At 38.9% G+C, this 23739-nt stretch overlaps 1 non-coding gene across 1 annotated transcript; it reads right to left on the bottom strand.

Annotated features, from left to right (window-relative positions):
- Positions 1 to 8422: 8422 nt before the first annotated feature.
- Positions 8423 to 8530, bottom strand: LOC112725290 (small nucleolar RNA R71). The gene has a single exon (XR_003164408.1). It is a non-coding gene; the product is annotated as a small nucleolar RNA R71 (small nucleolar RNA).
- Between the last annotated feature and the right edge of the window lie 15209 nt (positions 8531 to 23739).

Here is a 23739-nt window from a genome sequence, read left to right as displayed (position 1 = left end):
TCATTTGATGAAGAATTAGAATAAGTAGTCTGAGAGACTTGCTGTTGGGTTTGCTGGGTTCCCTGTAATTGTCTAAGGTGAGGTGCTCTGTAAGGTTGGTTCTGATTCTGCTGTCTGTTATTGTTATTGTTATTCCACCTCTAGTTTCCATTATTGTCTCTACCTTCTCTGTTAAAGTTATCCCTCCAGCCATGGTTAGAATTATCTCTCCAACCTTGGTTGGAATTGTCCTGCCATCCATGGTTATTGTTGTCACCTTGGTTGTAGTTGCCACCTTGTTGATTGTATCCTTGATTCGGGCGGTCATAGAAGTTGTGAGTGGCTACCACGGTGTTATCTTCCTGGAGCTGTGGGCATTCATCAGTATAATGACTATAATCAGCACAGATCTCGCATACTCTTTGTGGAACTAACTGTTGGCTCTGTTGTGGTAAAGGCTAAGCTTATTGTTGATTCAACTGCATTTGTTTCAGTAGGTTGGTCATTTCACATATACTCTGCATCAGAGTAGTAGTCTCTTTGCTAGTGGAAATCTCTGCAATAGCTTTGGGGTTGCATCTCTGCCTATGATTTCTAGTGGACTCGGCTAAGTCGCTGATCAGCTACCATGCTTCATCTGCGGTTTTGTATTTCTTCAAAGAACCATTACTAGCACCTTCCAGTGTAGTTTTATCCTGGGAGTTCATGCCTTGAGTGAAGTAGCTGATCAAAACTAGTCTATCAATCATGTGATGGGGACATGCGTCCAGGAGATTGTTGAAGCGCTCCCAGTATTCGTAGAGAGTCACGGATTCGCCTTGAATAATTATTGAAATCTCTTTCCTGAATCTATCAGTGACTTCAGCTGGAAAGTATTTCTCCAAAAATTCTCTTCTAAGCGTGTCCCAGTTAGTAACAGTCGCTTGAGGTTGGGAGTAGTGCCACTCCCTCGCTTTTCCCTCAAGAGAAAATGGGAAAGCAATTAACAGAATAGAAGTTTCATCTGCACCATGACGCCTAACAGTAGAACAGGCTGTCTAGAAATCCCTAAGGTGCTTGATAGGCTCTTGAGAAGGTAAGCCATGAAACTTGGGCATCAAGTTGATCAGTGCGGTTTTTAGTTCAAAATTTGTATCTGCAGTCGGGTGATGCACTTGATACGGCTGCAGTGTAAAATCTTGGGCTCCTGCCTCCTGGAGAGTAATCCTCCTAGGTGCTGCCATGTTTCCTGCACGAGAATCAACTGGAGCAGTAATAAATGAGCTTGTCTCGCTCTCAGATGGCGGTTCAGATTTGCTCTCAGATGAGACTGGTGAATTGATAATAATCACTTCACCACCCTCGGAGGCTAACCGGCGTCGAGTTTGTCTAATATGTGAAAGAGTTCTTTCAATTTCAGGATCAAATGGGACTAAACTCGGATCAAGCAATGAAGGCGTTATTCAATGAGAAAGACATGTAACTCATGGTAACAGAAATAAAAATAAAATATGCAAATAAAATAAAATATATACACTAATTAATAATTTAGCACACTATTGCAACTCCCTGGCAACGGTGCCAAAAATTGATGCGTGGCAGAAGTTAACCACTTAAAAGATTTCAATTAGTAGAATAGCATTGTACGTATAGCTCTTAACCGGCTAAGATCTACCTCACCAATTTAAAAAGGGTTGTCACAAAATTTAGAAATAAAATACTGGGAGTATGAGTCCCAGGTCATCTCCCAACGAGTTGCAGGAAAGAGTGCTAATTTATTAATCAGAAAATTCCCAAAAAGTTGAGTTTGATAATGAGCAATTAAAATAATTGTGAATTAAGGCAATAAAAATAAACTAAGAATAATTATTGATGCTCTAAATAAAAAGCCTTGACTGGAGGAATAATTAAGCAGAACTTCTATCCTTGTTGGGATCTTCTCAAGTGTTGTATAAAAAGGTTGTTGTTCTCACTCGATTTTCCCTTACTGAATAAGGAAGGGTATGGTAATTGAACTAACTCTTACCCTCAGATTCTAGCCCTCTCCCTTGGGGAGGTCTAGTGTTAGTGGGTATAGAATTAGCCACAACGTCCAATTTAACCGAATATTTGAGAATTCCAACTCAAGTATCTCCTCTTAATTAACCCACATGTCAAGTGGAGGATCTACTCCATTGACATGAAATTAATAATCATAAAAATATGCGAAGACATAATTAATTAAAATAAAATAGAGAATTAAAATTATTAAAATAAAAATAATTCTATGTATTAATAAATTCGAAACGCGACATAATCATCTGAACATAACCAATAATTAAGAATAAGGGAATAAGGAAACAAACTAAAGTAATGTCTTCAACGGAGGTAATGACTCTTCAACATCCACTATCAAAAGCAAAAGCATAAACTATCAATGTAATGTAACTCTAAAACTTAGATCTAAAACGAAGAGAAATCCTAATGTCATAAATCTAAATGTGTGTGGATGCCTCCTTGAGTTTCTGCATGTTCCCTAGGTTTTCTCTGTGTTTCTAGGCCAAAAACTAGGTCAAAAAGTAGCCCGAAATCGCCGCCAATGTGTTCTGTTATTTTTGTAGATCGCGCAGGTCACGCGTACGCGTCGTCCACGCGTTCACGTCATTCAGCGTTTTTCCTTGCCACGCGTTCGCATCAGGCACACGTCCGCGTCGCTGCGATTTCTTCACTTCGTGCGTTTGCGTGGGCCATGCGCTTGCGTCATTGCTCGCTGGTCATCTCCTTAGTTTCTTGTGTTCCTTCCATTTTTGCAAACTTCCTCTCCAATTTACAAGTCATTCATGCCCTATGAAGCCTGAAACACTTAACACACGAATCACGGCATCGAATGGGATAAAGGAGAATTAAAATACATAATTAAAAGTCTCTAGGAAGCAAGTTTTCAATCATGAACAATTTTGGGAAAGAATTTTAAATACATGCTAATTATATGAATAAGTGGGTAAAGATTTGATAAAACCACACAATTAAAAACAATATAAATCATAAAATAATAGTTTATCAGTACGCGTGACAAGAAAAAAACTCCAAATGATGCGACCGCGTGACCCATGCGAACGCGTGACAGATGCCACGTGCAGGAATCTGCAGAAAATGCCCTCAGCAATTTCTGGACCCTTTTTTGGCCCAAATTCAAGCCAGAAACACAAAATATAAGCCAGAGAATGGAGGAATCAAAAGAGAAGGAGTAGAACAATTCATACAGTATTCATAATTCATAACTTTAGGTTTTAGATGTAGTTTTTAGAGAGAGAGGCTCTCTCCTCTCTCTTAGGATTAGAGTTAGAATTTTGAATTTATATTATGTTTAGGCTAATTCTCTCCAATCACAGGTTCAATGTTCCTTTAATTTATTTCCTACTTTTATTTATTCTATTACTTTAATTGTTATTTATCTTTCCAATTTGGTTTATGAACTTTTCCATGTTAAGATTTGAATGTTCTGTTTAATATATTTTGAGGTATTTCAAATTAATGATTGTTTTACTCTATTTATGATGCTTTCAATTTAATTTAGATTTATTTTCTCCTTTTGGTTTTGGTTAAGTAATTGGTAACACTTGAGTTGTCAAACTCAGCAATAGATTGAGATTTGGGAATTGCTTATTGATTTGGATCGCTCTAAAGCTAGTCTTTCCACATGAGTTGACTAGGACTTGAGGATCAAATTAATTAGTCCGCTTGACTTTCCTTTATTTAGTAAGGGTTAACTAAGTGGGAGCAAAATCCAATTCTCATCACACCTGATAAGAATAACTAGGATAGGATTTTCAGTTCTCATACCTTGCCAAGAGATTTTTTTTATAATTTATAATTTATTTTTTCTTGCTATTTAAATTACTTGTTCCTTATTTCAAAAACCCAAAAATACACTTTTACTCATAACCAGTAATAAATCATACTTCCCTGCAATTCCTTGAGAAGACGACCCGAGGTTTAAATATTTCGGTTACAAATTTTATTGGGTTTTGTTACTTGTGACAACCAAATTTTTGTACGAAAGGATTCTCTGTTGGTTTAGAAACTATACTTACAACGCGATTATTTTTATAAAAATTCTTTACCGGCAGAAATCAGTTCGTCAGTGATGAGCGGATAATTTATACGCTTTTTGACATTATTTTTAGTATGTTTTTAGTAGGATCTAGTTACTTTTAGGGATGTTTTTAATAGATTTTGTGTTAAATTCACATTTCTGGACTTTACTATGAGTTTGTGTGTTTTTCTGTGATTTCAGGTATTTTCTGGCTGAAATTGAGGGACTTGAGCAGAAATCAGATTCAGAGGTTGAAAAAGGACTGCTGATGCTGTTGGATTCTGACCTCCCTGCACTCAAAGTGGATTTTCTGGAGCTACAGAACTCGAAATGGCGCGCTTCCAATTGCGTTGGAAAGTAGACATCCAGGACTTTCCAGCAATATATAATAGTCCATACTTTGGCTAAGAATTGATGACGTAAACTGGCGTTCAACGCCAGCTTTCTACCCAAATCTGGCGTCCAGCGCCAGAAAAGGAGCCAAAACCAGAGTTGAACGCCCAAACTGGCACAAAAGCTGGTGTTCAACTCCAGAAAGGACCTCTACACGTGTAACACTCAAGCCCAAGCCCAAGCACACACCAAGTGGGCCCCGGAAGTGGATTTATGCATCAATTACTTACTCATGTAAACCCTAGTGACTAGTTTATTATAAATAGGACCTCTTACTATTGTATTAGACATCTTTGGTCTCAGTTTTATTTCATTATTCATCTTAGGAGACTATTGATCTCGTTTAGGGGGCTGGCCATCTCGGCCATGCCTGGACCTTTCACTTATGTATTTTCAACGGTAGAGTTTCTACACTCCATAGATTAAGGTGTGGAGCTCTGCTGTTCCTCAAAGATTAATGCAAAGTACTACTGTTTTCTATTCAATTCTTCTTATTTCGCTTCTAAGATATCCATTCGCACTCAAGAACGTGATAAAGGTGATGATTATGTGTGACGCTCATCACCATCTCCCCTATGAACGCGTGCCTGACAAACACTTCTGTTCTACATGAATTAAGCTAGAATGAGTATCTCTTAGATCTCCTAATCAGAATCTTCGTGGCGTAAGCTAGAATGATGGCGGCATTCAAGAGAATCCGGAAGGTCTAAACCTTGTCTGTGGTATTCCGAGTAGGATTCAATGATTGAATGACTGTGACGAGCTCCGAACTCGCGATTGCAGGGCGTTAGTGACAGACGCAAAAGGATAGTAAATCCTATTCCAGCATGATCGAGAACCGACAGATGAATAGCCGTGCCGTGACAGGGTGCGTGAGCATATTATTCACTGAGAGGATAAGATGAAGCCATTGACAAGGGTGATGCCTCCAGACGATTAGCCGTGCCGTGACAGGGCATTGGATCATTTTCCCGAGAGATGACCGAAAGTAGCCATTGACAGTGGTGATGTATCACATAAAGCTAGCCATGGAAAGGAGTAAGACTGATTGGATGAAGATAGCAGGAAAGCAGAGGTTCAGAGGAACGAAAAGCATCTCCATTCGCTTATCTGAAATTCCTACCAATGATTTACATAAGTATCTCTATCCCTATTTTATTAATTAATATTCGAAAACCACATAACTGTTTTATATCTGCCTGACTGAGATCTACAAGGTGACCATAGCTTGCTTCATACCAACAATCTCCGTGGGATTCGACCCTTACTCACGTAAGGTATTACTTGGACGACCCAGTGCACTTGCTGGTTAGTTGTATCGAAGTTGTGACATATTATGAATTAAGATCAGAGCACCAAGTGTTGGAGCCATTACCAGGATTTGTTTGAGCCTGGAGATCACAATTTCGTGCACCAAGTTTTTGGCACCGTTGCCGGGGATTGTTTGAGTTTGGACAACTGACGGTTCATCCTGTTGCTCAGATTAGGTAATTTTCTTTTTGTTTTGTTTTCAAAAATCTTTCAAAAATATTTTCCTTTGTTTTCGAAAAAAAAAAATTTTTTACTAAAAAATAATGTTTTCAAAAATAAATTATTCTATGGCTTCAAAATTTTTAAGAATGAATTCTAGTGTTTCATGAAGCATGCTGAAGCCTATCTGGCTGTAAAGCCATACCCAAACTGCTTTGGGATTGGCTAATCACTTCAGTGGAGTCATGCCCAATCCTTTTGGATAGGGTATGTTAGGCTTGTCATGTCTGAATTACACTCATATTTTTATTAAAGCTTGGCTGGCTATTAAGCCATGCCTGACCCTTTGATTGGAGCTTTAAGACTAACATGGCAAGATTCCTGGAATTCATATTAAAAACTTTGAAATCCTTATTCTTACTTCTCACAATAATTTTCGAAAAAATTAAAAGAAAATCCAAAAAAAATTAGAAAATCATAAAAATCAAAAATATTTTGTGTTTCTTGTTTGAGTCTTGAGTCATGTTATAAGTTTGGTGTCACTTGCATATGCATCTTGCATTTTTTCGAAAATATCATGCATTCATAGTGTTCTTCATGATCTTCAAGTTGTTCTTGGTAAGTCTTCTTGTTTGATCTTGATGATTTTTTGTTTTGTGTCTTTTCATGTTTATCATATGCATTCTTGAATTCTTAGTGTCTAAGCATTAAAGAATTCTAAGTTTGGTGTCTTGCATGTTTTCTTTGCATTAAAAATTTTTCAAAAATATGTTCTTGATGTTCATCATGATCTTCATAGTGTTCTTGGTGTTCATCTTGACATTCATAGCATTCTTGCATGCATTCATTGTTTTGATCTAAAAATTTCATGCATTGCATAATTTTCATGTTTTCATAAAAATTCAAAAAATCAAAAAAAAAAAATATCTTTCCCTTTTTCTCTCATCAAATTCGAAAATTTGAGTTGACTTTTTCAAAAATTTTTAAAATCAAGTTGTTTCTTATGAGTCAAATCAAATTTTCAATTTGAAAATCTTATCTTTTTCAAAATTCTTAGTTATTTTCGAAAATTCAAAAAAATATTTTTCAAAAATCTTTTTCTTATATTTATACCAAATTTTCGAAAATAACATAAACAATTAATGTTTTGATTCAAAAATTTGAAGTTTGTTACTTGCTTGTTAAGAAAGATTCAAACTTTAAGTTCTAGAACCATATCTTGTGATTTCTTGTGAATCAAGTCATTAATTGTGATTTTAAAAATCAAATCTTTTTCAAAACTAATTCCTATCATATCTTTTTAAAATATCTTCTTATCTTATCTTTTTCAAAAATATCTTTTCAAAATATCTTTTCTAACTTCCTAACTTCTTATCTTTTCAAAATTTGTTTCAACTAACTAACTAACTTTTTGTTTGTTTCTTAATTTTTTTCAAAACCTCCTAACTAACTCTCTCTCTCTCATTTTCGAAAATATCTTCCTTCTTTTTCAAAAAAAAATATCTTTTCAAAATATCTTTTCTAACTTCCTAACTTCCTATCTTTTCAAAATTTGTTTCAACTAACTAACTAACTTTTTGTTTGTTTCTTAACTTTTTCAAAACCACCTAACTAACTCTCTCTCTCTCAATTTTCGAAAATATCTTCCCTCTTTTTCAAAAATTTCTTTTTAATTAACTAATTATTTTTATTTTTTATTTTTGAATTCAAAAATTTTCGAAAAATACTAACTAATTTTCAAAAACCAATTTTCAAAAATCACTAACTCTTTTTCAAAATAATTTTCGAAAATTATTCCTCCCCCATCTCATTCTATTTATTCATTCATATCCTAACATCTCATCTCACATTCCAATCCTCACAGTTGTGTTTCTTCCTTTACATCACATCCTTTATCTCCCCCTCTTCTTCTACTTACAAAGGGATCCCTATACTGTGGTATAAAGGATCTCTATTATTATTATCATTTTTCTGGCCATTCTTCCTTGTTATATGAGCAGGAGCAAGGATAAGAACATTCTTGTGGAAGCAGATCCAGAACCTGAAAGGACTCTGAAGAGAAAATTAAGAGAAGCTAAAATACAACAATCCAGAGATAACCTTTCAGAAATTTTTGAACAGGCAGAGGAGATGGCAGTCGAAAATAATAATAATATAAGGAAGATGCTTGGTGACTTTACTGCACCTAATTCCAATTTACATGGAAGAAGCATCTCCATTCCTGCCATTGGAGCAAACAACTTTGAGCTGAAACCTCAATTAGTTTCTCTGATGCAGCAGAACTGCAAGTTTCATGGACTTCCATCTGAAGATCCTTTTCAGTTCTTAACTGAATTCTTGCAGATATGTGATACTGTTAAGACTAATGGAATAGATCCTGAAGTCTACAGGCTCATGCTTTTCCCTTTTGCTGTAAGAGACAGAGCTAGATTATGGTTGGATTCTCAACCTAAAGACAGCCTGAACTCTTAGGATAAGCTGGTCACGGCTTTCTTAGCCAAGTACTTTCCTCCTCAAAAGCTGAGCAAGCTTAGAGCTGATGTTCAAACCTTCAGACAGAAAGAAGGTGAATCTCTCTATGAAGCTTGGGAAAGATACAAATAGTTGACCAAAAAGTGTCCTTCTGACATGCTTTCAGAATGGACCATCCTGGATATATTCTATGATGGTTTATCTGAGCTATCAAAGATGTCACTGGACACTTCTGCAGGTGGATCCATTCACCTAAAGAAAACGCCTGCAGAAGCTCAAGAACTCATTGACATGGTTGCTAATAACCAGTTCATGTACACTTCTGAAAGGAATCCTGTAATTAATGGGATGCCTATGAAGAAGGGAGTTCTTGAGGTTGATACTCTGAATGCCATATTGGCTTAGAACAAAATATTGACTCAGCAAGTCAATATGATCTCTCAGAGTCTGCATGGAATGCAAGCTGCATCCAACGTACTCAAGAGGCATCTTCTAAAGAGGAAGCCTATGATCCTGAGAACCCTACAATAGCAGAGGTAAATTATTTAGGTGAACCTTATGGAAACACCTACAACTCAACATGGAGAAATCATCCAAATTTCTCATGGAAGGATCAAAAGCCCCAACAAGGCTTTAATAATGGTGGAAGAAACAGGTTTAGCAATAGCAAACCTTTTCCATCATCAACTCAGCAACAGACAGAGAACTCTGAACAAAATGCTTCTAATTTAGCAAATCTAGTCTCTGATCTATCTAAGGCCACTGTAAGTTTCATGAATGAAACAAGATCTTCCATTAGAAATCTGGAAGCACAAGTGGGCCAGCTGAGTAAAAGGATCACTGAAATCCCTCCTAGTACTCTCCCAAGCAATACAGAAGAGAATCCAAAAGGAGAGTGCAAGGCCATTGACATAAGCGCCATGGCCGAACCTGAAAGGAGAGGAGAGGACGTGAATCCCAAGGAAGAAGACCTCCTGGGACGTCCAGTGATCAATAAGGAGCTTCCCTCTGGGGAATCAAAGGACTCTGAGGCTCATCTAGAGACCATAGAGATCCCATTGAACCTCCTTATGCCCTTCATGAGCTCTGATGAGTATTCCTCTTCTGAAGAGAATGAGGATGTTACTGAAGAGCAAACTGCCAAGTTTCTTGGTGCAATCATGAAGCTGAATGCCAAATTATTTGGCATTGATGCTTGGGAAGTTGAACCTCCCTTGTTCATCAATGAACTAAGTGATCTGGATCAACTGACATTGCCTCAGAAGAGACAGGATCCTGGAAAGTTCATAATACCCTGTACCATAGGCACCATGATCTTTAAAGCTCTATGTGACCTTGGTTCAGGAATAAACCTCATGCCCCTCTCTGTGATAGAGAAACTGGGAATCTATGGGGTGCAGGCTGCTAAAATCTCACTAGAGATGGCAGACAGCTCAAGAAAACAGGCTTATGGACAAGTAGAGGACGTATTAGTAAAGGTTGAAGGCCTTTACATCCCTGCTGATTTCATAGTCCTGGATACTGGAAAGGAAGAGGATGAATCCATCATCCTAGGAAGACCTTTCCTGGCCACAGCAAGAGCTGTGATTGATGTTGACAGAGGTGAAATATTCCTTCACTGGAATGAGAACTCCCTTGTATTCAAAACTTAAGGATCTCCCTCTGCAACCATGGAGAGGAAGCAGGAAAAGCTTCTCTCCAAGCAGAGTCAACCAGAGCCCCCACAGTCAAACTCTAAGTTTGGTGTTGGGAGGCCACAACCAAACTCTAAGTTTGGTGTTGAACTCCCATATCCAAACTCTAAGTTTGGTGTTGGAGAGTCTCAACAAAGCTCTGCACATCTGTGAGGCTCCATGAGAGCCCACTGTCAAGCTATTGACATTAAAGAAGCGCTTGTTGGGAGGCAACCCAATGTTTATCTAATTCTTATTTTTATTATTTTTCATGTTTTCTTAGGTTCATGATCATGTGGAGTCACAAAATAAACAAAAAAATTCAAAAACGGAATCAAAAACAGCAGAAGAAAAATCACACCCTGGAGGAGCATCTGCCTGGCGTTCAAACGCCAGAACAGAGCATAGTTCTGTCGCTGAATGCCCAGAATGGGAGCATCCTGGCGCTGAACGCCCAGAACAAGCATGGTTCTGGCGTTCAACGCCAGAAATGGCACCAAATGGGCGTTGAACGCCCAAAATGGGCACCAACCGGGCGCTGAACGCCCAGAGTTGTGTGCAAGGGCATTTTGCATGCCTAAATTGGTGCAGGGATGTAAATGCCTTGACACCTCAAGATCTGTGGACCTCACAGGATCACCTCAGGATCTGTGGACCCCACAGGATCCCCACCTACCTCATCATCTCTCTTTCCATTCATGATCATCCCTTCTTTTTTTTTCCATTTACCACTCACATCCATACACCCACTACCTTCAAAAATTCAACATCTCTCTCCCACCCAATCCCACCCATATGGCCGAATACACACTCCCATCCATCTCCTCCATATCTTCTTCTTATTCTTCTATTCTTTCTTCTTTTGCTCGAGGGCGAGCAACATTCTAAGTTTGGTGTGGTAAAAGCATAGCTTTTTTGTTTTTTCCATAACCATTGATGGCACCTAAGGCCAGAGAAACCTCTAGAAAGAGGAAAGGGAAGACAAAAGCTTCCATCAAGGGTCTATAGCTCAGTGGTAGAACATTTGACTGCAAATCAAGAGATCCCTGAGATACCTCAGGGGATACATTTTCTTCCACACAATTATTGGAAGCAACTAAGGGTGGAACATCAAGAGCACTCCATCATCCTTCATGAAATCAGAGAAGATCTAAAAGCAATGAAGGAGGAGCAGCAAAGACAAGGAAGAGACATAGAAGAGCTCAAGGACATCACTAAGGTGGACTCATTCCTTGTTCTTACTTTCTCTGTTTTTCGTTTTCTATGTTATGTGCTTATCTATGTTTGTGTCTTCATTACATGATCATTAGTAGTTAGTAACTTTGTCTTAAAGTTATGAATGTCCTATGAATCCATCACCTCTCTTAAATGAAAAATGTTTTAATTCAAAAGAACAAGAAGTACATGAGTTTCGAATTTATCCTTGAACTTAGTTTAATTATATTGATGTGGTGACAATGCTTCTTGTTTTCTGAATGTATGCTTGAACAGTGCATATGTCTTTTGAAGTTGTTGTTTAAGAATGTTAAATATGTTGGCTCTTGAAAGAATGATGACTAGGAGACATGTTATTCGATAATCTGAAAAATCATAAAAATGATTCTTGAAGCAAGAAAAAGCAGCAAAGAACAAAGCTTGCAGAAAAAAAAAAGAAAAAAAAAAGGGGCGAAAAAAAAGAATAGAAAAAAAAATAGAAAAAGCAAGCAGAAAAAGCCAATAACCCTTAAAACCAAAAGGCAAGGGCAAATAAAAAGGATCCCAAGACTTTGAGCATCAGTGGATAGGAGGGCCTAAAGGACTAAAATCCTGGTCTAAGCGGCTAAACCAAGTTGTCCCTAACCATGTGCTTGTGGCGTGTAGGTGTCAAGTGAAAACTTGAGACTGAGCGGTTAAAGTCAAGGTCCAAAGCAAAAAAAGGAGTGTGCTTAAGAACCCTGGACACCTCTAATTGGGGACTTTAGCAAAGCTGAGTCACAATCTGAAAAGGTTCACCCAATTATGTGTCTGTGGCATTTATGTATCCGGTGGTAATACTGGAAAACAAAGTGCTTAGGGCCATGGCCAAGACTCATAAAATAGCTGTGTTCAAGAATCATCATACTGAACTAAGAGAGTCAATAACACTATTCGAAATCTGAAGTTCCTATAGATGCCAATCATTCTGAACCTCAATGGATAAAGTGAGATGCCAAAACTATTCAAGAGGCAAAAAGCTATAAGTCCCGCTCATATGATTGAAGCTCTGTTTCATTGATAGTTTGGAATTTATAGTATATTCTATTCTTTTTATCCTATTTTGATTTTCAGTTGCTTGGGGACAAGCAACAATTTAAGTTTGGTGTTGTGATGAGCGGATAATTTATACGCTTTTTGACATTGTTTTTAGTATGTTTTTAGTAGGATCTAGTTACTTTTAGGGATGTTTTTAATAGATTTTGTGTTAAATTCACATTTCTGGACTTTACTATGAGTTTGTGTGTTTTTCTGTGATTTCAGGTATTTTCTGGCTGAAATTGAGGGACTTGAGCAGAAATCAGATTCAGAGGTTGAAAAAGGACTGCTGATGCTGTTGGATTCTGACCTCCCTGCACTCAAAGTGGATTTTCTGGAGCTACAGAACTCGAAATGGCGCGCTTCCAATTGCGTTGGAAAGTAGACATCCAAGTCTTTCCAGCAATATATAATAGTCCATACTTTGGCCAAGAATTGACAACGTAAACTGGCGTTCAACGCCAGCTTTCTACCCAAATCTGGCGTCCAGCGCCAGAAAAGGAGCCAAAACCAGAGTTGAACGCCCAAACTGGCACAAAAGCTGGTGTTCAACTCCAGAAAGGACCTCTACACGTGTAACACTCAAGCCCAAGCCCAAGCACACACCAAGTGGGCCCCGGAAGTGGATTTATGCATCAATTACTTACTCATGTAAACCCTAGTGACTAGTTGATTATAAATAGGACCTCTTACTATTGTATTAGACATCTTTGGTCTCAGTTTTATTTCATTATTCATCTTAGGAGACTATTGATCTCGTTTAGGGGGCTGGCCATCTCGGCCATGCCTGGACCTTTCACTTATGTATTTTCAACGGTAGAGTTTCTACACTCCATAGATTAAGGTGTGGAGCTCTGCTGTTCCTCAAAGATTAATGCAAAGTACTACTGTTTTCTATTCAATTCTTCTTATTTCGCTTCTAAGATATCCATTCGCACTCAAGAACGTGATGAAGTTGATGATTATGTGTGACGCTCATCACCATCTCCCCTATGAACGCGTGCCTGACAAACACTTCTGTTCTACATGAATTAAGCTAGAATGAGTATCTCTTAGATCTCCTAATCAGAATCTTCGTGGCGTAAGCTAGAATGATGGCGGCATTCAAGAGAATCCGGAAGGTCTAAACCTTGTCTGTGGTATTCCGAGTAGGATTCAATGATTGAATGACTGTGACGAGCTCCGAACTCGCGATTGCAGGGCGTTAGTGACAGACGCAAAAGGATAGTAAATCCTATTCCAGCATGATCGAGAACCGACAGATGAATAGCCGTGCCGTGACAGGGTGCGTGAGCATATTATTCACTGAGAGGATAAGATGAAGCCATTGACAAGGGTGATGCCTCCAGACGATTAGCCGTGCCGTGACAGGGCATTGGATCATTTTCCCGAGAGATGACCGAAAGTAGCCATTGACAGTGGTGATGTATCACATAAAGCCAGCCATGGAAAGGAGTAAGACTGATTGGATGAAGATAGCAGGAAAGCAGAGGTTCAGAGGAACGAAAAGCATCTCCATTCGCTTATCTGAAATTCCTACCAATGATTTACATAAGTATCTCTATCCCTATTTTATTAATTAATATTCGAAAACCACATAACTGTTTTATATCTGCCTGACTGAGATCTACAAGGTGACCATAGCTTGCTTCATACCAACAATCTCCGTGGGATTCGACCCTTACTCACGTAAGGTATTACTTGGACGACCCAATGCACTTGCTGGTTAGTTGTATCGAAGTTGTGACATATTATGAATTAAGATCAGAGCACCAAGCTTTGGAGCCATTACCAGGATTTGTTTGAGCCTGGAGATCACAATTTCGTGCACCAGTCAGCCAGCCAGGCTTTAACATATCTCATGAAGCTCTAGAATTCATTCTTAAAAACTCTGAAGAACATTTTTTTTTGAAAACATTTTTTTTCGAAAAAAAGCTTAAATATAAAATAAAATTACCCAATCTAAGCAACAGGATGAACCGTCAGTTGTTCAAACTCGAACAATCCCTGACAACGGCACCAAAAACTTGGTGCACCGAATTGTGATCACACTTTTCACAACTCCGGTACAACTAACCAGCAAGTGCACTGGGTCGTCCAAGTAATAAAACGTTACGCGAGTAAGGGTCGATGCCACAGAAATTGCCGGCTTGAAGCAAGCTATGGTCATCCTGTAAATCTTAGTCAGGAATATTCAATTGGTTATGAGTTTTGATAATTGAAAGATAAATAAAACGTAAATTAAAATAAAGATACTTATATAATTCATTGGTGTGAATTTCAGATAAGCGTTTGGAGATGCTTTGTTGCTTTTGAACCTCTGCTTTCCTATTGTCTTCATCCAATCATGCGTGCTCCCTTTCATGGCAAGCTGTATGTTAGTGGATCACCGTTGTCAATGGCTACCATCCGTCCTCTCAGTGAAAATGGTCCAGGTACGGTTTCTGTACGGCTAATCAACTGTCGGATCTCTCGTCTCGGATGAAAAATACCAGGCACAGCTACCGCACGGCTAATCATCCGTCGGTTCTCACTTGTGTCAGAATAGGATCTCTCTATCCTTTTGCACACTGTCACTACACCCAACATTTGTGAGTTTGAAGCTCGTCACAGTCATCCCGTCCTAGATCCTACTCGGAATACCACAGACAAGGTTTAGACTTTTCGGATCTCAGGAATGCTGCCAATTGGTTCTATCCTCTACCACGAGGGTTCTAATCTCACAGATTCGAATGCTCTGTTGTCAGGAGAGGCAAGTCAAATCTGTGGATCAGAGACCCAAGAGACTATACTCCGGCTGTTGTCCAATGACTACGTTGAACATTATGTAGACTGCTTGTGGTGGTCAGGCACGCGAATCTTGGCTAAGGGAGTAACGAAGATAGTGGGTGATTGTCACAGGTCACCCCGTCATTCTGACTTAACTGAATTAAGTACGAGAGTATATCTTGGAGAAGAAGTAAGCGTGAATTGAAAGAGAAACAATAGTACTTGCATTAATTCATGAAGAACAGCAGAGCTCCGCACCTTAATCTATGAGGTGTAGAAACTCCACCGTTGGAAAATACATAAGAGAAAAAGGTCTAGGCATGGCCGAATGGCCAGCCTCCCAAATGTGAAAAATGGCATAAGATGATAAAATTTCTCCGAATACAATAGGAAAGACTAGTATTTATACTAAACTAGTTACTAAGGATTACAGAAATTGAGTAACTAAGCGCAGATAGTGCAGAAATTCACTTCCGGGACCCACTTGGTGTGTGCTTGGGCTGAGCATTGAGCTTTACACGTGCATAGGCCTTTTCTAGAGTTAAACGCCAGCTTGGATGCCAGTTTGGGCATTTAACTACAGTTCTGGTGCCAGTTCCGGCGTTTTACGCCAGAAAAGGGTCTCTGGCTGGCGTTTAAATGCCAGTTTGGGACATCAAATCTCAGACAAAGTATAGACTATTATACGTTGTTGGAAAGCCCAAGATGTCTACTTTCCAAAGCGATTGAGAGCGTGCTAATTGGGCTTCTGTAACTCTAGAAAATCCACTTTGAGTGCAGGAGGGTCAGAATCCAACAACATCTGCAGTCCTTTCTCAGCCTCTGAATCAGACTTTTGCTCAGGTTCCTCAATTTCAGCCAGAAAATACTTGAAATTACAGAAAAATACACAAACTCATAGTAAAGCCTAGAAATGTGATTTTTGCATAAAAACTAATAAAAATATAATAAAAAGTAACTAAAACGTACTAAAAACTACATAAAAATAATGCCAAAAAGCGTATAAATTATCCACTCATCACTCCTCAATTTTAGCCAGAAAATATCTGAAATGGTACAAAATGCACAAACTCAAAGTAGAATCCAAAAATATGAATTTAACATTAAAATCTATAAAAACTAAAAAAAGCTAAATAAAACTTATAAAAAAACTGCATGAAAACTATGCCAAAAAGCATATAAAATATTCGCATATATCACAACACCAAACTTAAACTATTGCTTGTCCCCAAGAAACTAAAATAAAATAGGATAAAAAGAAGATTAAGATGCAATAAATCTCTGAGTTTCCAATGAAGCTCAGTTTCAATTAGATGAGCAGGACTTAGTAGCTTTTTGCTTCTGAAGAGTCTTGGCATCTTACTATCCATTGAAAATCAGAATGGCTGGCATCTTTAGGAACTTAGAATACAGATGATATTATTGATTCTCCTAGTTCAGCTCTTTTTTTATTCTTGAACACAGCTTTCAGAGTCTTGGCCGTGACCCTAAGCACCTTTTTTTTCCAGTATTACCACCGGATACAATGATGCCACAGACACTTTAACTGGGTAAACCTTTTCAGATTGTGACTCAGCTTTGCTAGAGTCCCCAGATAGAGGTGTCCAGAGTTCTTAAGCACACTCTTTTTGCTTTGGATCATGACTTTAACCACTCAGTCTCAAGCTTTTCACTTGACACCTTCATGCCACAAGCACATGGTTAGGGACAACTTGGTTGAGCCGCTTAGGCCAGAATTTTATTCCTTTAGGCCCTCCTATCCATTGATGCTTAAAGACCTGAGACCCTTTTATACCCTTACCTTTTGGTTTAAAGGGTTATTGGTTTTTTCAATCTCCCTCCTTTTCCTGCATTGTTGGGCAGTAATGGATTTTTCTGCTTTTTATTTTTTTATTTTAATTCTTTTCGCTATTTTTTTCCTTTCTTTTTCGCATGCATATATTTTTTTTCTTTTGCAACATGCTTTTTCTTGCTTCAAAAAATCAATTTTTAGATTTTTCAGATTATCAATAATATTTTTCGTTTTTCTTCATTCTTTCAAAAGCCAGCATCATAAAATTCAACTTCAAATATGTACTGTTTATTCTTTCGTTCAGAGAATTAAAGCAATGTAACCACATCAAATTAATGTAACTATTCTTTATTGGAAAGCTCAAAAATTTATGCATATTTATTTCTTCTAAAAAAATCTACTATTTTATTCATGTTTAATGATGATAAGAGGAATAATTTATAGTTAATTAGAAAAGTAAAAATTAATTAATTACTACTAATGCTTATGTAATCCTAAAAATTAAAAGACATAAAATAAAAATAAAAACTTAATTACTACTAGTGATCATGCAACTCTAATTTAGGATGGAAATACGTGAGACAGGAATAGGAATAACAGAAATATGAGAAACAAGAATTAGAATAACCACAAAGTTGAAACTCAACAACCTTCAGCTTGGAGGATGCTGGTTTCTTCAGGCTGTGGGACACATGGCTCTTAAACTTGAGGGGCACTGGGCTTTTCAGGGGTGAGCTTCTGGTGCTTCAGCTCCTCCAGCTCACGCCCTTGCTTCTCCTGCTCCTTGATCAGTTTGTAAATCATGCTAGTTTGATCTTTCTGCTCCTCTCTGAGCTGATCTAAAGTGCTCTGCAAGTGAATTACAGACGCCTTCAGCTGTTCCCAGTACTCCATTGGAGGGATCTCTTGGGAAGAGTCAGGTTCCTTCCTCTTTAGGTTATGATCTTCTATCTTGGAGCTCTCTATCACCTGCTTAGTGATTGGTTTTTCCACTGGAATAAAGTTGTCTGCTTGGATCAAAACCTTAGCCTCTTGGCATAGGCAAAAGATAATATTTGGATAAGTGATACACGGAAACTGTCTCTCAATAATTTCCTTCCGGCAAGTGCACCAAATTGTCGTCAAGTAAAAACTCACAAAAGAGTGAGGTCGAATCCCACAGGGATTGGTAGATCGATTAATTATAATTGGTAAATTATACTAGTTGAGCGAAATCAGATTTGGTTGAGAATTTGCAGAAAGTAAAATTGGCGGGAAACTTAAATTGCAAGAAATTAAAGGAATAGAAAATTAAATTGTAGGGAATTTAAGTGCAGAAGCTTAAATTGCAAGATTGTAAACGGGAAGGGGGAATTAGCATGAAATTAAAGAGCAGAAAGTAAATAGAATGGGTAGATCAGAGAATAGGGGATTAATTGGGTTCAGGAGATATATAATTCTCCGGATCAAATTCATTTTCATCTCTTCCGCAATCAATGCATTCATTGATCTCCTTGGTAATCTTAAGTGATTGGATCCCAATTTCTTGGCTCACCAATCTCTCTAAGCATGAACAATTGCCCAATTCCTTGATTTAAATGCTCATGGGAAGAGATGAAGTTTGGTCACTGATTATACCACACAAATTCGTAGATCAAAGTGTTGGTAGGATTACATGTCACTATATCCATCCAAACCCCAATCTAATCCAATGTGAGAAAGAAATTCTAGCATGATCTCATCATTCCTCTTCCAAGGTTTCGAGGAGATTCAATTATGAATAGCTTCTTTCCCAAGATAACTATCCAATTGGATGAAGAACGAAAGCTTTCTAGTAAAATCAAGAGAAAAGAAAGAAGAAGATGAATGAAAACTAGTATTGATCCATTGAATTACACAGCGCTCCCTAACCCAATGAAAGGGATTTAGTTGCTCAAAGCTCTCAAAATGGAAATTGGAATTGAACGATACATTCTGAAAAGGGATAAGTACTTTTTTCGTCCCCAAGGTCTGGGGTCAAAATCAATGTCGTCCTTAATCTTTTTTTGTTATTAAAATCATCCTCAACGTTACAAAACGTTATAAAATTATCCTTTTCTATTTTTTTGGACCAAATTGCCCTTAACTATTAATAAAAATAATATTAAAAAAAAAACCCCACCCCACCCACACCCAGCATCTCTTCGTCTCTCCCCTCACCCCAAATTCACCCCCAATTTCCCTTCCTCCTTCATCAGTTCCCACTCCCTCACCCCCTCACCCCACTCTCACCGTAACTCCCTGCCACTGCGTCCAACCCGCCGCTGCGCCGCCCCTACGTCCAACCCGCCGCCTCCGCTGCGTCCAACCCGCCACCGCGCCGCCTCTGCATCCAACCCGCCGCCTCCGCTGCGTCCAACCCACCGCTGCGCTACCCTTGCATCCAACCCGCCGCCGCCCCTGCGTCCAACCCACCGCCGCTCCTACTTCTATTGTGATTGATGTTGTTGCTGAATTTTTTATTTATTTTGTGGTTAGGGGTAAATGATGAGGGAGAGTAAGAGTCTTGGAGAGGGAGGGAGAGAGAAAGAGGCTTGGTGATGAAGAAGGGGGTAAGAGGTTTGGTGATGAAGAAGGGGGTGAGGGGGTGAGAGGGGTGGGAAGTTACGGTGAGGGAGTGGGGTGAGGGGTGGGGTTACGGTGAGGGAGTTGGGGGTGGGGGGTGTTTAGGTTTTTTTTTAAATATTTTTATTATTTAATAAGGGTAATTTGGTAAAAAAAAAAATTGAAGTAGAAAAGGACGATTTTATAAAGTTTTGTAACGTTGAGGATGATTTTAATAAGAAAAAAAGGTCGGGGACGATTTTGATTTTGACCTCAGACCTTGGAGACGAAAAAAGTACTTATCCCTTCTGGAAATTTACTAACAGAGAATGAAAAATACAAAAGATGTAAAAGTACCCAGTAACTGAAAAGTGAAAAGAAAATGCCCCCATCTAATCCAAATTCTAACCTATTTATACACTTTCTTCCATTGATCTTCAAGCTTTGAATTGGGCTTTTGGCCTTGATGGAATTGGGTTGAAAATGGATCCAATTGGTTTTTCTTGGTGTTGAGAAGAGATCTGTGTGAATTTTGAATCCTGATGCTTCACGTTTGAGTCAACGTTTGAGGGCCAACGTTGACTCAAATGCCATTTGGAACAAAACCAGCAAAACCAGAAAGCTTGCTGTCGTTGGCGTTTGACTCAACGTTGGAGGGCCAACGTCAACTAACCCACGCGTCCGCGTACCGTGCGCTTCCGTGCAAAAGGGTTAAAAATGCTCATCCATGCGTACGCATAATGCACGCGTGCGCGTGGATGCAAGATTTTCATTTTGTAGTTTTAAAACAAAGCAGGGGACGTTGGCCTCAGTGTTGGACCTCCAACGTTGGCATTTTCACGCATACGCGTACTACACGCTTACGTGCACATTGGTATTTTTTTCATCCGCGCGTACGCGGGATTCATGCTTACACATGCATTGCCTTTTGTTCTATCCACGCGTATGCGTCACTGACGCGTACGCGTTGATTCAAAATTCTCAACTCCAATTTCTGGGCTTGGCATCGCAGACGTTGGAGGCAGCATTTGAGGCAACGTTGGACCTCTAACCTTTGATTTTGGCACGTACGCGTACCGTGCACTTCCGCGCAAAATGGTTAAGAATGCTCATTTACACGTACGCGTGATGCACGCTTCCGCGCGGATATCAAAATTTTCTTTTTTACGCGTACGCGTCATAGACGCGTACGCACCACTCAAAATTTACTTAGCTCCAGAATTGAAGTTTTTATCACCACGTTGGGGGTAACGTTGGATGTCCAACACTACCTCAAACGTGAGCATCAGCATTGTTTTTAGAGAAGTGCTCTGTTTCTCTTCTAACATTTGAGGCAACGTTGGTGGTCTAACTTGGCCACCAATGTTGCTTCATCCTCATCCTTTCCATGCTCCTTCTTCAACCTTCCTCCATTCTTTTCTTCTCCTATCATCAACCAATGAATGCATTAAAGCCTTGCTAAAGTCATGAAAATTTTTATCATTCTTAGCATACAAGTAATCATAGCATAAATCATCATAAAATTGCATCAAATTACTCATGGTTGAATGAATATAGGCATACATGAATTTCTACCCAAATGGCTTACTTATAGCTCAAGAAAGTGCATAAAACCTATTAAAAACAAGGAAAAAGGATAGTGAAACTAGCCTAAGATGCCCTGGTATCAATAAGCCAGCATGGCCCTAGTAGAATCTCTGTTTGATAGCTTGTAAATCTCACGGGGGATTATTTGGTGCACTTCCACCTCATTCCCCATCATGATGCAGTGAATCATTACAGCTCTTGCAATATTGACTTCAGAGTGGTTACTTGTGGGGAGTATAGAATACCTAATGAAGTCTAGCCATCCTCTAGCAACAGGCTTGAAGTTGGCCCTTTTTAGCTGGCATGGCTCCCCTTTGGTATTTTCAATCCATTGGGTTTCAGGCAGGCATATGTCCTCTAGGACTTGATCCAGCTTTTGGCTGGCTACAACCCTTCTATTGTATGATTCACGGTCATCTTGTTGTAGAGGCAATTTGAAGACCTCTCTCACACTGTCCAGGTGAAAATACATGATCTTCTCTCTGACCATGGTGCGAAAGGTATGGAGGGCTATTTCATTTTTCTTTTGCTTATCTGTCATCCACAGATTTGCATAGAATTTCCAGATCATGTTGTATCCAACATTTAATTCGGGATTACTTAGAATCTCCCAGCCTCTTCTTCGAATCTGCTCTTGGATCTCTGGATATTCTTCTTCTCCAAGGTTGAATCCCACTTCAAGGATTACTGGCCTTTTGCTCATTATCTTATGATAATGTTCCTCATGTTACTTGGTGAATAATCAAACAGGTTTGAAAACAATAATTGAGTTGTCTTCTTTCTTGTTCTTTGGGGCGATCTTGCCACTTTTTGGAGCCATGGGATTGAATTCTTGAGGAGAGAATAGGGCTCCTGCCACACCAAACTTAAAAATTTGCTTGTCCTCAAGCAAAAAGTAAGAAAGGAAGAAGTAGGAAAGAGAATAGAAGAGGGAAAGAGAAGAGAGAATTCGAATGAGAGGTGGTGAGGGAGGGAGGGAGGCACGGTCATGCAAATATATATGGAGGGGGGATGGATTTTTGAAAATAATCATGGATAAAAGATAAAGATTTTTGAAAAAGATAAAATAGAATAAAAAAGATAAGTTGTTAAATTTAAAAGATAAGAAAAGATTGTAAGAGGATAGAAAAGGCATTAAATACAATATATGAAAAGGATTTGAAAAAGATATGAACAAGATAAAAAAAGATTTTGAAAGTTTTTTAAACCAAGTTGTAAAAGATATGAAATTTTGAAAAGGATTTGAAAAATTTTTGAAAAAATGTTTTAATTTTGAAATTAAATTGAAATTGAGGTATTTGAACAAAATTTGATATAAAAATTAAAGAATTTTTGAAATTAAATTGGATGAAGATGAGTTGAATCAAGATAAGATTGAAAAATTGAAGTTACCTCCATGCTGCCATGCTAGCGTTTAAACGCCCAGAATGCTAGCATTCTGGCGTTTAACGCTAGAGTAGTCCTCCCTATGGGGCGTTAAACGCCCAGCCAGGGCCTCCTGGCTGGCGTTTAACGCTAGGCTGATGATCCATCTTGGGCGTTCCCTGGCTGGCGTTTAAACGCCAGGCATGTGCTCCCTTCAGGGCATTAAACGCCCAGTCAGGGCTTCCTGGCTGGCGTTTAATGCCAGGCCTGCTTTCTCCATGGGCGTTTAAATGCGCAATAGCCTATCCTTTATGGCGTTTAAATGCCAGGAAGCTCCTTACTCCAGGATATTCTGTTTGTTGTTCTGCATCATTTTGTCTCTATTTAAGCACTGTACAATATCACTAACATTAAAAATAACTTAAAATATAATCAAAAACAAATTAGAAAGAAAATTAAAATAGAAGTAATTAGAGAATTAATAACATATAAGGAATCATTGGGTTACCTCCTGGTACGCCGGAATCGTGATTGTTCATTCCATGGCTATAGTGCCAAAAACTTGGTGTGGAAGAACGTGATCTCAAGACTTCTTCACAATTTTGTGTAACTGACCAGCAAATGCACTGAGTCGTCCAAGTAATAAATCTTACGTGAGTAAGGGTCGATCCCACGGAGATTGTTGGCTTGAAGCAAGCTATGGTCATCTTGTAAATCTCAGTCAGGCAGATTCACATGGTTATTGTTCATACCCTAGGTCGAGTTATCCGACCCGGGATGTTTAGCGACAAGGCGACCGACCTCTTCAGGTCAGGACCCCCGACCTCTTCTTTAAAAGAGTTTGGCCAATTCGACATGAAGGGCCCAAATAGGCCCAAATGAAGGAACACAGCCCAATCTAAAGGCAGTTAAAGCCTAGAAAGATAAGGGTGGTTCCCCAGAAGATAAGATGACCCTACTTAAAGATAAAGATAAGATAACTAACTTATCTTATCTAAAAAGGTCACTCCACACTACTATAAATACACTGGAGCACCTAGGTATAACTCATACTCTGATTCTACTAAAAACCTGTTTAATACCCATGCTAACTTAAGCATCGGAGTCCCTTGTAGGTAACCCCACCCTCCAGTGACTAAGGATCAGCAGCATAGCCAGCCCAACAAGTCGGACACAACCGCTTCGGCCGCCACTCACCAGCCGGACACATCAGCTCCGACCAGTACAGAAGATCTCATCCGAGATCGACCTACAGTTTCAGGTAACCCTCGAAACATTGGCGCCGTTGTCAGGGAACCTGGAAGTCATCCCATCACCATGGCGGACGACCAGGACAACGACCATGATTCAGA

This window comes from Arachis hypogaea, chromosome 11 (assembly GCF_003086295.3).
Source record: "Arachis hypogaea cultivar Tifrunner chromosome 11, arahy.Tifrunner.gnm2.J5K5, whole genome shotgun sequence".
Taxonomy (NCBI): Eukaryota; Viridiplantae; Streptophyta; class Magnoliopsida; order Fabales; family Fabaceae; genus Arachis; species Arachis hypogaea.
The sequence above is the reverse complement of the archived record's forward strand: the minus strand, read 5'-3'. Positions and strand labels throughout refer to the sequence as shown.